The sequence below is a fragment of the Dendrobates tinctorius genome, unplaced genomic scaffold (assembly GCF_039654945.1).
Source record: "Dendrobates tinctorius isolate UK_male_01 unplaced genomic scaffold, ASM3965494v1 ptg000014l, whole genome shotgun sequence".
Taxonomy (NCBI): domain Eukaryota; kingdom Metazoa; phylum Chordata; class Amphibia; order Anura; family Dendrobatidae; genus Dendrobates; species Dendrobates tinctorius.
The window spans coordinates 23,500,184-23,514,383 of record NW_027361682.1 but is presented as its reverse complement, the minus strand read 5'-3'; the positions used below and the strand labels follow the sequence as shown (position 1 = coordinate 23,514,383).

General features: G+C 45.9%; 1 protein-coding gene across 1 annotated transcript in view; it reads right to left on the bottom strand.

The window, feature by feature from the left end:
- The window catches only part of LOC141072841 (uncharacterized), a 32,468-nt gene extending 19,782 nt beyond the window's left edge, over positions 1–12,686 (bottom strand). Inside the window, exon 1 of the mRNA XM_073560025.1 lies at positions 12,482–12,686. The gene's annotated coding sequence lies outside the window, so the exon portion shown is untranslated. The remainder of the gene's footprint in view (positions 1–12,481) is intronic.
- Between the last annotated feature and the right edge of the window lie 1,514 nt (positions 12,687–14,200).

The following is a 14,200-nucleotide window of genomic DNA, read 5'->3' as shown; positions in this document are numbered from 1 at the left end:
GGCAGGCGGACAGAGTCCAGCCAAGGTACTGGGAACAAGACTCAAGGGCCAGGATATTCTGCCTCCTGGCAGGTGGACAAGGTACAAAGCGAGACAAAGAGTATTCCTACAGAGAAGGAGATATACAGAACAGGGCCTGGCTTCCTCAGCAGCAAGATACTAACTGAGTATAGATATTGCACAGGCAAAGGTCAGTGGGTGTGGCGAAACTATATAGTCAAGGGCTCTAGGTGATTGGTAAGGGACATATTACACAGGTGCACCCTGACTGCATAAGAACCAGAGAGTTCAGGCGCCTCCCCCCTAGACACACAGTCAGGAAACATGGAGAGCAAGCAGGAAAACAAGAGGCATAGCACATGTAGATCAGGGCTGGCAACAGACAGAATTCACAGCATGGCTTGAAGCAGAAAGTAAGTTGGTGTGTGGGGAATGGGAGGCCATGCAGTGATGCCAGCAGGGTTGTTACAGTACCCCCCCTTTACGGCCCCTCTTCCTCAAGCCTGCCAGAATGACCAGAAGAAGGAGTATGGGACCACACACAGTCCAGGTTGACACGACATCCTTCAGGTAGGGTGGAGTATGTGTGCCATCAGGAATCCCAGATTGCCCGGTTTCTTGGTGCCCAAGGAAGTCAGTTTCCAACACAGAGGGTACAAAGACTTCTTCCTCCAAATTGGCAAAAGGCGGGGACCAGGCAGCTTCAGACTTCGCCCCTACATCCGCCGGCCAGCTAGAAACAGAAGACACCTTCACTGAGTCCGACTTCAGCCCGACATGCCAGAAAAATTGGACCTCCTCCTCCCGGTTGGTGAGAAACGGAGATACGTAGGTCACTGTTCCAACTTCTTCACCCACCTGCCAAATGGAAGCTGGAGGCATACATACAGGGAGCCACTTCAGCCTGTTACCCTGAAAAAACTGGGCCTCCTCTACCAGGTTAGAGGGTGAGAAAATCTCTGTCTCAGTATCTTCACTCACTGGCCACACGGGGGTTGAAGGCATATATTTAGGACCCATCTTCAGCCTGTAATCCAGGGGAGGACAATCAAGAGACAGGGATGCTCCTGGGAGCAAATCACTGGTATAGTCGCTGGAGACGTGTGAGGAGACTGACACCGCTTCCCCTTCTTCGGAGACGTCATCACCCCTTGACTCGACAACTAGCAGACCAGATGAAGAAGGTGACATTGCTGACCGATTCTGACGCAAGGGAACCAGACACCTGTCAATTGATTGTTTCAAGCGCGGTGCCCTACTTGGTTTCCAGACATAGACGGGTACTAGAATCTCTGGATCAGAATGACCCTTTGGCATACCAGACAGCAAGTGGAAGATGAACTTCATGTATAAAGCTCCGACCTGGAGCTGTAGTTGTCCTTGCAGGACTATACTGTTCTCAAGTAGGGCTCGGCCACCTCGAGACAACGCCCACGCCGGCTTCGGGAGCTGTATGACAGAGACCACACACTGACTCTGTATGACTGGTGACTTAAACACACCAAAGCTTCCTGAAGGCAGAGAAACAGTCAAAGCGTTTAATGGAGAGGGAGTACTCTCGCCAGGGACAGCCTCTCCTACTGGCCCAGGGTTTTGGAGTACAGGCTTCACAGGGCAGAGACCAGATTCCGGTTGCAACTTGACCCGCTTCTTCTTTTTAGACCTCTTGGATCTTGCACGGGAGGTTGCACCGGCAGACTGTGGAACAGGTGATGGCTGGACTGTCATAGGTAGTTGAGACGTTTCACCCACAGGTTCCTCTTGTCTGGTCTGTCTCTGGAAGCATGGAGAGGAAGACTTTTCAGGAGCAGCTGGACAAGGCATGTCAAACACTTTACGAAAGGCCACCAGGCTCAAGACGACAGGGTCCCCTGCTTCCCAAAGGGGACAGATCCATATCAAGGCATCACCAGCTAGGTAGGACATGATGTATCCCACCTTGACCCGGTCAGAGGGAAAACAAGCTGCATTCTGCAGGATGTAGTGCAGGCACTTTTTCAGGAACCCTTGACACTCTTTAGGGTCCCCATAGAACCTAGGCGGGTCATCTGGGTTGTGCTCCTCATAGGCCAGAAGTTGCTCATACATAGCCCTGGAGACAATGAGTGGTTCAGACGTCTCAACAATTGGAACCACGCAAGGTGGAACAAATTTTTCCAGTGGCTCATACTGGCAGGAAGAGTTCATCAAGCTCTGCGAGCGGAAGGACATGGGACTCAGCGGGGACCATGGCATGTGCAAACTGTCACGCTCGCGCCTTGGCTGAATTGCGCGAGTTGGGGGGTTGTGGCCCCACTGTGCCACAAACCAGACTACCCTGGAAGGGGCGTGACTACGGCAGCTACCTCGGTCTTCACTGGAGCCTCTGATGGTGAGGTCAGGCTTGTGCAGCAGGTAGCTGCCGGGTGCCACTCCAGGGTGGTGTCTGGCTGTGGCTGCTGGTCCCACTCGGGGACAAGTTACTTGGACAGGTGTGACTAACAGGCAGGCTGAGACACTGGGCAAGCAGGCACGGCTTGGTACACTGGCAGGCAGGCACGGCTTGGAGACACTGGGCAAGCAGGCATGGCTTGGAGACACTGGGCAAGCGGGCACGGCTTGGAGACACTGGGCACGCGGGCACGGCTTGGAGACACTGGGCAAGCAAGAGCGGTATATGAGAACAGGTTTGGACCTGTTCACACAGGAGGTGCAGGTATGGATATAGGCAGGAAGGAGTGGAATATGAAGGAACAGGTTTGGACCTGTTCACACAGGAGGTGCAGGTAGGCGGAGCCACAGGAGTGTGGAGTAGGCAGAGCCGCAGGAGTGCGGAGTAGGCAGAGCCGCAGGAGTGCGGAGTAGGCAGAGCTGCAGGAGTGCAGAGTAGGCAGAGCCGCAGGAGTGCAGAGTAGGCAGAGCCACAGGAGTGCGGAGTAGGCTGGGCTCCAAGGGAGGCAGGCAGGCAGAGCGCTAGGGAGCTGGGCAGGCAGAGCGGCTAGGGAGCCGGGCAGGCAGAGCGGCTAGGGAGCCGGGCAGGCAGAGCGGCTAGGGAGCCAAACAGGCAGAGCGGCTAGGGAGCCAAGCAGGCAGAGCGGCTAGGGAGCCAAGCAGGCAGAGCGGCTAGGGAGCCAAGCAGGCAGAGCGGCTAGGGAGCCAAGCAGGCAGAGCGGCTAAGGAGCCAAGCAAGCAGAGCGGCTAAGGAGCCGAGCAAGCAGAGCGGCTAAGGAGCCGAGCAGGCAGAGCGGCTAAGGAGCCGAGCAGGCAGAGCGGCTAAGGAGCCGAGCAGTCAGAGCGGCTAAGGAGCCGAGCAGTCAGAGCGGCTAAGGAGCCGTGCAGGCAGAGCGGCTAAGGAGCCATGCATGCAGAGCGGCTAAGGAGCCGTGCAGGCAGAGCGGCTAAGGAGCCGTGCGTGCAGGCAGAGCGGCTAAGGAGCCGTGCAGGCAGAGCGGCTAAGGAGCCGTGCAGGCAGAGCGGCTAAGGAGCCGTGCAGGCAGAGCGGCTAGGGAGCCGTGCAGGCAGAGCGGCTAGGGAGCCGTGCAGGCAGAGTGGCTAGGGAGCCGTGCAGAGTGGCTAGGGAGCCGTTCAGACAGAGACTCAGGGACAAAGACACAAGGACCAGGATATTCTGCCTCCTGGCAGGCTGACAAGGTACAAAGCGAGACAAAGAGTATTCCTACAGAGAAGGAGATACACAGAACAGGCCTGGGTTCCTCAGCAGCAAGATACTAACTGAGTATAGACATTGCACAGGCAAAGGTCAGTGGGTGTGGCGAAACTAAATAGTCAAGGGCTCTAGGTGATTGGTAAGGGACATATTACACAGGTGCACCCTGACTGCATAAGAACCAGAGAGTTCAGGCGCCGCCCCCCTATACACACAGTCAGGAAACATGGAGAGCAAGCAGAAAAACAAGAGGCATAGCGCATGGAGCTCAGGGCTGGCAACAGACAGAATTCACAGCATGGCTTGAAGCAGAAAGTAAGTTGGTGTGCGGGGAATGGGAGGCCATGCAGTGATGCCAGCAGGGTTGTTACAGTATTGCTTATGTTTATTGTACTTGTCTTTGTATGTCCCTTTTTCACATGTCAAGCGCCATGGAATAAATGGCGCTATAAAAATTAATAATAATAATAATAATAATAATAATAATAGTAATAACTGTACAGAGAAATGGAAATCCAAGGCAAACGTGTCACCAGACATGACCTTAAATTAACTAAGGTTGAAAAAAAGAAAAATTAGATCCTGTTCCATGTCTTATGTTAGGTAAAGGCAATGGTAAGAAAATGTTTTTCAATAAGGACAAAAATAATAAAGTTTTCTGAATTCTGAAGAGAAATTGAAAATAATGCACTGCAGATGTGTTCTCACCTTTCCAATTGGTTCCCCTTCATTCACTTCTATGGGAGTCTTAAAAATTTCCAAACATGCATTGTTCTGCAAGTTTCAGAACTCCCATACTAATCAATAGATGAAGCTGCCCTTGCATAGCGACTTATCCTTTCCTGGACATCGCATAATGGGGCCCCGTTCCTGAGACAGATGAGGGTCAATGCCGCAGAACCCATATCTGCCATACATTTGTGGAATAGCCTATGATTGTCTCCTACCCTAATCTCAAGAGTCTGGGTATGATTGCAATTCCTGCACCTATTATAGTTATGCTACTGCTCAGAGCTGGATTCACAGCTATGCTGCTCAGTGCTGCTGTACTTGGTCCTCCATGCTGCTGCTGCTTCTGACCATGTGCTACATAGAGACAGAAAAGCAGGAATCCCTCATATATGTGGGATATGTATGGGAAACATCACAGCAGGTACTCTCCACCTACTAGATCAAATACAACTATGGAGACGGCTTATCTTAGTCCAAAATCGGTCATGACTATTCCTTATTTTTCCCTATTGTTATCTGTTAGGCAATAGTCGGACTTCCATAGTCCTTAGACTGTGGGCTGAACCCATTGATATCTACAGTTTCAGCCAGCCAACATTAGTGCATGAGGACCGTTAAATAGCAGAAATTCTCCATTGTGGGTTTTTTTACTTTATAGAAAGGGATCATTTCACCATAAACTGGAAGTTCAGCTTCGATTGGAATCTGCATTGATCTTCCAGCTAGTAAGTTTAATTACTTTGGGTCATGGAACTCTTGGTTATATGTGAACTTCCCCCCATTGGAATAAAAAAAAAAAAAATGAGAAGACGGAAGATAGCAACAATGTCTATGCCGGTGGACTCCCAATCTTTTTCTATAGAACCTAATAATGTTTTTTTTATATCTCTGTTAGTGATAGCATAATGCAATAATGTTGCAGGGTTTAATACAAGTGGCAATTTGTGCAAATCCTAAAATTAGATCATATGTGGAAAGCAAAATTATATATATATATATATATAGTCACTTCAGTAGATCATGTAAGGAGAGCTGGACCACCAAGGTAATGTAGAAGCCCAGATTTCATTTGCTGCATCTCATTGGTAACATGGTCGACTGGATGTAAATGGAGTGGAAACATTTTGATATACGAGTAGTAGAGAGACCCTAAATCTGTCTCCCGTAGCACTGAGAGTTCAGGTAATCGAGTCATATATCTGCAAGCAACAAAGGATGCATTAATCTACTGCAAGACAGATGTATTGTAAGGGAATGGAACTACAAAAAAAGTCTTGGCATCCCTGTAGAAATGTCAGGTTTTGTGCTGATAAAAATATCATATTAACAAGAATCATTCCAGATATTTTTCCACATTTAATGTTGCTCGTAATCTGTACAAATCCATTGAGAAACAAAGTGAAGCCATTTTTAGGGGGAAAATAAAAAAAGCAAAACTACAACAATATGGTTGCATAAGTGTGAGCACAATTAGGGATGAGGTTGTGTTCAGAATTAGCCAATTACATGTACTCTCATGTTGCATAGTAGTTGTCACGGATGTGTCAGAGACTGCAGACTATTGCACTGCATCTGTCTGCAGAAGGTCTCGGTTGTTTGCTTTGCAGACTAGTGGCTACCTTCCCCAGTGCTAATGACACCTGGACTTGGGTGTTTATAACTCCCTATTTTCTGTTGGGAGGTGCGGGTGTTATTTCCTATTTGCACTTCTCTGTTGAGACTTGGAGCTGTAGCAGTCTGCCAGAGTCCTCCGAGTTTGGAGGGCGTCGGCACGTCACTCTGAGTCTACTCAAGCTATGTGTCCCCCTGGTTTCATTTATCCTTTTTGTACTTAGTGTTAGTGGGATTGACTAGTGTATATCCTGTCCTTCCCAGTGAAGTGCTTTTCACCAGGGTCACACAGGAACTAGGTATCCTTTTCGGCGATATTTGCTGAACCTATATAGAGATGGAAAGACAGACAGGGTGACGTTAAATTAGTTCAGGGGTCTCCACTTCCCCCTTCCCTAGTGTTTAGTTCCCCTTCCCTTATCCCTTTGTGTTGCACTTAGTCTGTCCTACACTCTGCGTGACAGTAGTCAGTACACAGCTGCCATCATTTACCGGGATTATGATTACCTCCATATAAAGTTCAGCTATTCTAGGAGGATTTTCCAGACAATTTCTTAGCTGAATTTGACAGCAAAAGCCATTGTCCATAAACAGCTTACTAAACAGCAAAGGGATCTTAGTTGGAAGTAATCAGTCAGAAGGGTACAAAAAAAATGTCAAAGACATTAGCTATACCATGGAGAACTGGGAAGACGTTAAAAAGTGGCTTAAGTTTGGCAGTTAAGGGTCATTAACTAGAACTGGATGACCCTCAAAAATTGCTGAAAAAAACAATAAGAAAATTGGTCCGGGAAGGTGTCAAGAAGCTTACAGAAGCAATAAAAGGAGCTGCAGAACTTTAGGAATTAATGGCAAGCATTGGATGTGTGCAGCGTGTGATAATATATTCTTCATATGTCTAGCCTAGGAGGTCTAATTATTTATAAAAAATTATACAGATTAATTGGTTCACAGCAATTTGACCACAACACCCTTCAGCAGTCCTCTCGGTGGCACTGGTTGGGTGGATGTGTGCCTGGCAGCTCAGAAATCCCGATTTTCCCTAACGTACACATCGGGTATCTAAGGGACGCATGTCCCTTGGATACCCGATGTGTACATTAGTTACCAGCAGATCGCTGGTCTCCCGCCTGTCACACGCAGCGATGCGTGCTGGCCAGCGGGAGACCAGCAACCAAAAAAAAGTCCTGGCCTCTCCTGCAGCGATCAACGATACCGGCAGGGGGGGGGGGCGGTCGCTGATCGCTGTCACACACAGCGATCTCGCTGGTGAGATCGCTGTTGTGTCACAAATCGCTAGCGAGATCGTTATGTGTGACGGGGCCTTAAGCATAATTCAGTGGAGCAATAAGGGGGCTAATTGGGTAGCGAATCAGCAACTCCAGCTTTCAATTTAAAGGGATTTTCCAATGTCAAATCAGTTCTTTAAAAAGCCTAGTATATTACTGGTCTTCACAGAAAATTAATAAACCAATGATGGAAGGGTCATGTGATGTGGGCAACAAAGAGAAAATCGTCAGCTTCTTCACTGCTGCTCGTTCCTATGCTGGCCATCTTAGTGAAGAAAACGGTCAATGTTTGGTACGATCTGCAAACTATGCAAATAGCACCAGACACTTCATCAGAACCTATGTGCATGCATTGGTGGGAGAGGCAGGTCACTGAAAGTAGTTGACAGTTGTCAGGCAGGGATTAGGGAAGAGAGGCAGCAAAGCTGTAAGTCCAGTGCCGGCTCCCTGCACATGCAGCGCAGCTTTGCATAACAATTGATTTATGGATGAAATCAGCATGACAGTGTCTTTATATAGACGGCATTAATTTTGTGCATTAAAGCCTGATCATAGGTTCATTTTCAAATCAAAATGGTTTATTATGGTTTTTGTCCAAAAGAAAATATTGTCTGCCTGTGGTTTTTGGACAAGTCCAGAAAAAATAAAAAATAAATAAAGATTGGATTTTTCATGTGCCAATTATAATATCAATATCTTTCTGAGATGCGTCCCCATTCACATTAGAGAAAATGGGAAAAGATTCCATGACGACTGGGATCCAGAATCAAGGGGGAAAACGTTAAAACGTAACTTTTACTGTACAATTAAAAACATGGTGAAAATTTTTTAAAAGATTAAGGATCCATAAGTTTATGCATTTCGGGTTAGCAAAACTGAACAGCTATGAATAAGGGTTGCAAACCCGAAACGCGTAAGCTTATGGATCCTTAATCTTTTTTTCATCTTTTTTGCTTTTTCTCACCATCAGATAATGTTCAGTGAGAGAAGAATTCAGCACTATGAATTTCTATGTCCAATTCTTTTTCAACTACCAGAGGTGTCCAGCAGTGACTTACTCCGCTCTTACTATTGAAAACATGTGCATGCTCAGGCAATAGGAATGTAGACGGAAGAGATATCTACCGGTCAAACACTCAGTTATTAAAGGTGCATGGATATATTTAAATGGGGTTTTGCCATGATCAAAAATATATTTTAATCAAAAGATCTTGGAATAATAATAATTTCCACAATTTAATGTGACTAAAAAATGTTCCTGTGCGGAGATAATCTTAAAAATGTGCCCCTGCTGTTTCCTGTGTAATGGCTGTATCTGACCGTGCAGGAACCTGGTCTGACCATACCACAGCTCCTGGGAAGGGGAGGAAGCAAAAGAGAGGATACAGCCATTACAGCAGGGGATCACAGCTGATTCTTTCTGTGAGGTAAAACACTATCTTTAAACAGGCAACAGCTGAGATCCCCTGCAGTAATATCTGTATACTCTTTTGTGTCCCCCCCCCCGACCAGGAGCTGTGGTATGATCAGACCATGTTCCTGAACGGTCAGACACAGCCATTACACAGTAAACAGCAGGGGCACATTTATAAGATTATCTCAGCACAGGAACATTTTTTATTAACACATCCAATGATAGAACTAACTTTTATTCCAAGATCTATTGATCAAAATGTACTTTGTTCATGGGGAAAAAAAACTTTTAAAGTGGAAGACTTCCAGAGACAGGTAACGATATAAGATATTGGTGCCATATAAACACTGAGAAATAAATCAAGGTTCAGAAAAACTTGCTAAACACTCCCGGTGGCACTTCTGGTAACTACTTGTTAAGTGCACACCTGCTCTCTGCTTTACAACAAGAAAAAAAAATCCCCACTGATATTTACAGCCGTGCACAACCTCATAGTGCCAATTGGCTAATCCACGGAGTATCCTCCGAGCGAAAGTATTAGGCTCCAGGGAGCCATATGTTATATGCAATCCATTGTTGCCTGGAACCTTTATTGAAAAACACATGGATGTATAAGGTCTCTCAACCACCGAGGAAAAACTTGGCAAAGTAAATTCTGGGCGTTCTTACCTTCTGGTTCGTAATGAGAACAGAATCAGCCTACTACATCTAATTCCTACAAGTGTCTTTGGCCCGATGAGGCTTAAGCTTCTCTCCATGTGTTAGGAGCAAGAACACTTTCGCCTCAGCTAAATATGTTTTCAATAATTCTTTAGGAGGTGTGATTCCTTTTAGCTGGCGCCAAAGCATACAGCATTGGACAGCTGGGATCCAGAGCATGGACGTGTGTGTCTGCCTCACCGCTGGCTACTGTCACCTGACACACGTGAGAACAACACGCTGCGTTCGCATCGGACTGAAATGTGTTTCCTAATCCACCTTCCCCTCCTCTACCATACATCACACGTGATTTTCATGCCATTACAATAAAGTATGCTATTATTTCATTTTCTTTCTGCCAATATTATTATCAGTGTATTGAACACTTACATCCTCTATGTCAAATTTCCAAGACATCAAGATTGGGTGGAACAAGTTAGAATATAAAAAATGTATATTCTATCATCTACATAAAGTTACTACATGCAATTTTATTATTTTGAATGGGGCTGCACAGCTGAGTGATGGCCAAGAGCAAAATATAAAAAAATTGGTGTAGGCCTTTAAAAAACTAGCCCTTTTTATATCGGATCTATGCACAAAAATTAGAATAACCCTAAATACTAATAGTGGAAATCCTAAAAAGTCTCAACACGCACAACTTCAGCAAGTTAAATACTTAAGATGTGTTTTAGCACATCCCAAGCTTTAGTTGATGGGCTGAAACGCGTCCTGTGTATGTCACTTGCTGAATAAAGTCAAGTTCTTCTGTTGTTGGGAGTGCCGGAATTGACTTTACACACCATAGGACAAGTGGTAAATGCATGAATGCTGTGGTCTCCACTGATCAAGGTAACTGGTCCGTTAGTTGTGGAGAGCATGTGACACAACTGGTTCCTTTATTGTCTATAGAAGTGGTGGCCACAAATGTTTACTGCGTCTTAGTTCGCGCAGGTGACTTTTGGGCTCTCAACACCTAGAACCCCTACAATTATGCATTTATCATCTTTTATATCTATAGGTGACTAGCTGAAGAGCCCGGCGCTGCCCAGGCATAGTAACTAACTGTGATTAGTTATAACACATTATAATTATCCTCTATCCCATAGTCCCGTGCCCATATACCCATCATACATATCCACCATCCCATAGGCCCGTGCCCATATACCCATCATACATATCCACCATCCCATAGTCCCATGCCCATATACCCATCATACATATCCACCATCCCATAGGCCCGTGCCCATATACCCATCATACATATCCTCCATCCCATAGTCCCGTGCCCATATACCCATCATACATATCCACCATCCCATAGGCCCGTGCCCATATACCCATCATACATATCCTCCATCCCATAGGCCCGTGCCCATATACCCATCATACATATCCACCATCCCATAGGCCCGTGCCCATATACCCATCATACATATCCTCCATCCCATAGTCGAGTGCCCATGTACCCATCATACATATTCTCCATCCCATAGTCCCATGCCCATATACCCATCATACATATCCTCCATCCCATAGTCCCATGCCCATATACCCATCATACATATCCTCCATCCCATAGTCCCATGCCCATATACCCATCATACATATCCACCATCCCATAGGCCCGTGCCCATATACCCATCATACATATCCTCCATCCCATAGGCCCGTGCCCATATACCCATCATACATATCCACCATCCCATAGGCCCGTGCCCATATACCCATCATACATATCCTCCATCCCATAGTCGAGTGCCCATGTACCCATCATACATATTCTCCATCCCATAGTCCCATGCCCATATACCCATCATACATATCCGCCATCCCATAGTCCCGTGCCCATATACCCATCACACATCCTCCATCCCATAGTCCCATGCCCGTATACCCATCATATTCTCCATCCCATAGTCCCAGGCCCATATACCCATCATACAAATTCGCCATCCCATAGTCGAGTGCCCATATAGCCATCACACATCCTTCATCTCATAGTCCCATATACCCATCATACATATCCTCCATCCCATAGTCCCATGCCCATATACCCATCATACATATCCGCCATCCCATAGTCCCGTGCCCATATACCCATCATACAGATCCTCCATCTCATAGTCCAGTGCATATATATCCATCACAGATCCTCCATCCCATAGTCCCGTGTCCATATACCCGTCATACATATCCTCCATCCCATAGTCCAGTGCCCATATACCCATCACACATCTTCCATCCCATAGTCAACCATAATGACATCATAATGAGCTGCGGGGCTTGCAACCTAGAATGACATCGGCGTCACCATGGCAACCATTATGACATCATAATGAGGGGCGGGGCTTGATACACACACATTTTCCCCTTTATGTAGATAGGGGCAAAATTGTTTGGTGAATTGGAACGCACGGGGCTAAAATTTCGCCTCACAACATAGCCTAGGACGCTCTCGGGGTCCAGACGTGTGACTGTGCCAAATTTTGTGGCTGTAGCTGTGACGGTGCGGATGCCAATCCCGGACATACACAAACACACATAGATACATACACACACTTGAGCTTTATATATTAGATATATGTTGTTTCTGGGAAAAGCCTTTTGAGTAAAATTGTAGTTTGCCCATCCATAGCATAGGGGATAACATACTAATAGTTGAGGATCACACTACTGGGACCCTTAACAATCCTAAAAAACTGAGCTCTGTATTCCGAGAATGGATTTGAGGTGCAGATACTCACCTCCGCTCCATTCACTGTCTATGGGACTACCAGAGAAAGCCAAGCTCTAAATTCAGCTTTCTCTAGCAGTACCATAGACATTGAATAGAGTGGAGGGGAGTATTTTACTTAGCCCTCTAGGGCAGACCCATAGACATTAAATGGAGCCAAGTTAAGCGCTGTACTCAGCGATCAGTAAATTATCCTATCCTATGAGTAAAGGATAACTTTAAATTCTGGGAAAACACCTATAATGATGTCATACCACTTTCTATATACTGTATTTAATTGCACTTCAAGGGGTTGTCTAGGACTCTGTGTTCCACAGGAACATCAAAAAATAAAACAAAAAAAATGTACTCACCAACCAAATTCTCAGCTGCTCCTCCGGAGCGCTGCCCTGGTCTCCAACCAGTACTGGGCTTTCTCTACTGGTGGGAATGCACTTGTGAAGAGACTGGCAGAGTAGTCAAGCAGTGCTACCAGAGGAGCACTGAAGGATCGGTAGATAAGTGCACAACTTTGAAGACCAATCCTCATTATCATCTGTGAAAGCTCGACACAACATATTCCTAGAATCAAGACTATTATGCCGAGCAGCAAGTGAGGGCACGCATTGTGTAATCCAGGTTCTCTCACTGCCCTCCCCCCTTTGTGCTTCATAAGTGGCTTTGCTAAAACATTTTTTAATAACTGCCGCCCGAGGCATCCGAGGAACTCGCTCACACTGAGCTGCTTGATAACGACATATTAAACATTCCTCAGGAGTCTGTCAAGGACCGTGCCGTGAAATCAAATCCCTGCAAAATATCTGCTTTATTACCACTGGCAACCTCTTCCAAATACCACACTCCGAACCTGGAGTCAGAATTAGAAGCTGGAAGCTGGACAAGAGCTAAATATGCTTTACTTTTTCCAATTTTAGTTGTCTGGCTCCTTTTGACACCATGTTAAGCAGTGTGGGTATTTTTCCATAATGGACATACAGCTCTGGCAAAAATTAAGAGACCACTGCAAAATTTTCAGTTTGTCTGATTTTTCTTTTTATAGGTATATTTTTGAGTAAAATGTAAATTCCTCTTTTATTCTATAAACTACTGACAACAACATGTCTTCGAATTTCCAAGCACTAGATTTTGTATTTATTTTCAGAAAATGAGAAATGGTCAAAATAACAAAAAATGCAGTGCTTGCAAACCTCAAATGATGCTAAGAAAACAAGTTCATAATCATTTAGAAACAACAATACTAATGTTTTACCTCAGGAAGAGTTCAGAAATCAATATTTTGTGGAATAACCATGATTTTCAATCACATCTTTCATGCGGCTTGGCATGCTTTCCACCAGTCTTTCACACTGCTTTTGAGGGACCTTATGCCACTCCTGGTCCAGAAATGTAAGCAGTTCTTCTTTGTTTGATGGCTTGTGACTATCCATCTTCCTCTTGATCACATTCCAGTGGTTTTCAATGGGGTTCAGGTCTGGAGAATGGGCTGGCCATGACAGGGTTTGATGTGGTGGTCCTTCACCCACACATTGATTGTCCTAGCTGTGTGGCATGGCGCATAGTCCTGCTGGAAAAAAACAGTGCTCAGAGTTGGGGAATATTGCCTGAGCAGAAGGAATCAACTGTTTTTCCATGATAACCTTGCATGCGGCTTGATTCATACCTCCTTCGCAAAGATGAACCTACCCAATTACAACCTTGCTGAAACATCCCCAGGTCATCACTTATCCTCCACCAAATTTCACAGTGGGTGCAAGGTAAGACACTGTGCCTTGTAGGCCTCTCCAGGTCTCTGTCTAACCATTAGATGAGCAGGTGTTGGGCAAAGCTGAAAATTAGAATCATGAGAGAAGATTATCTTACTCCAGTCCTCTATGGCCCAATCCTTATGGTCTTTGACAAACTTCAGCCTGGCTCTCCTTTGTTTCTCATTGATGAAAGGCTTTTTTCTAGCTTTACATGACTTGAGCCCTGCCTCTAGGAGCCTGTTACGAACTGTTCTTGCCATGCACTTCACCCCAGCTGCCATTTGCCATTCCTTTTGTTGGTCACTTGATGTCATCCTGCGGTTGACA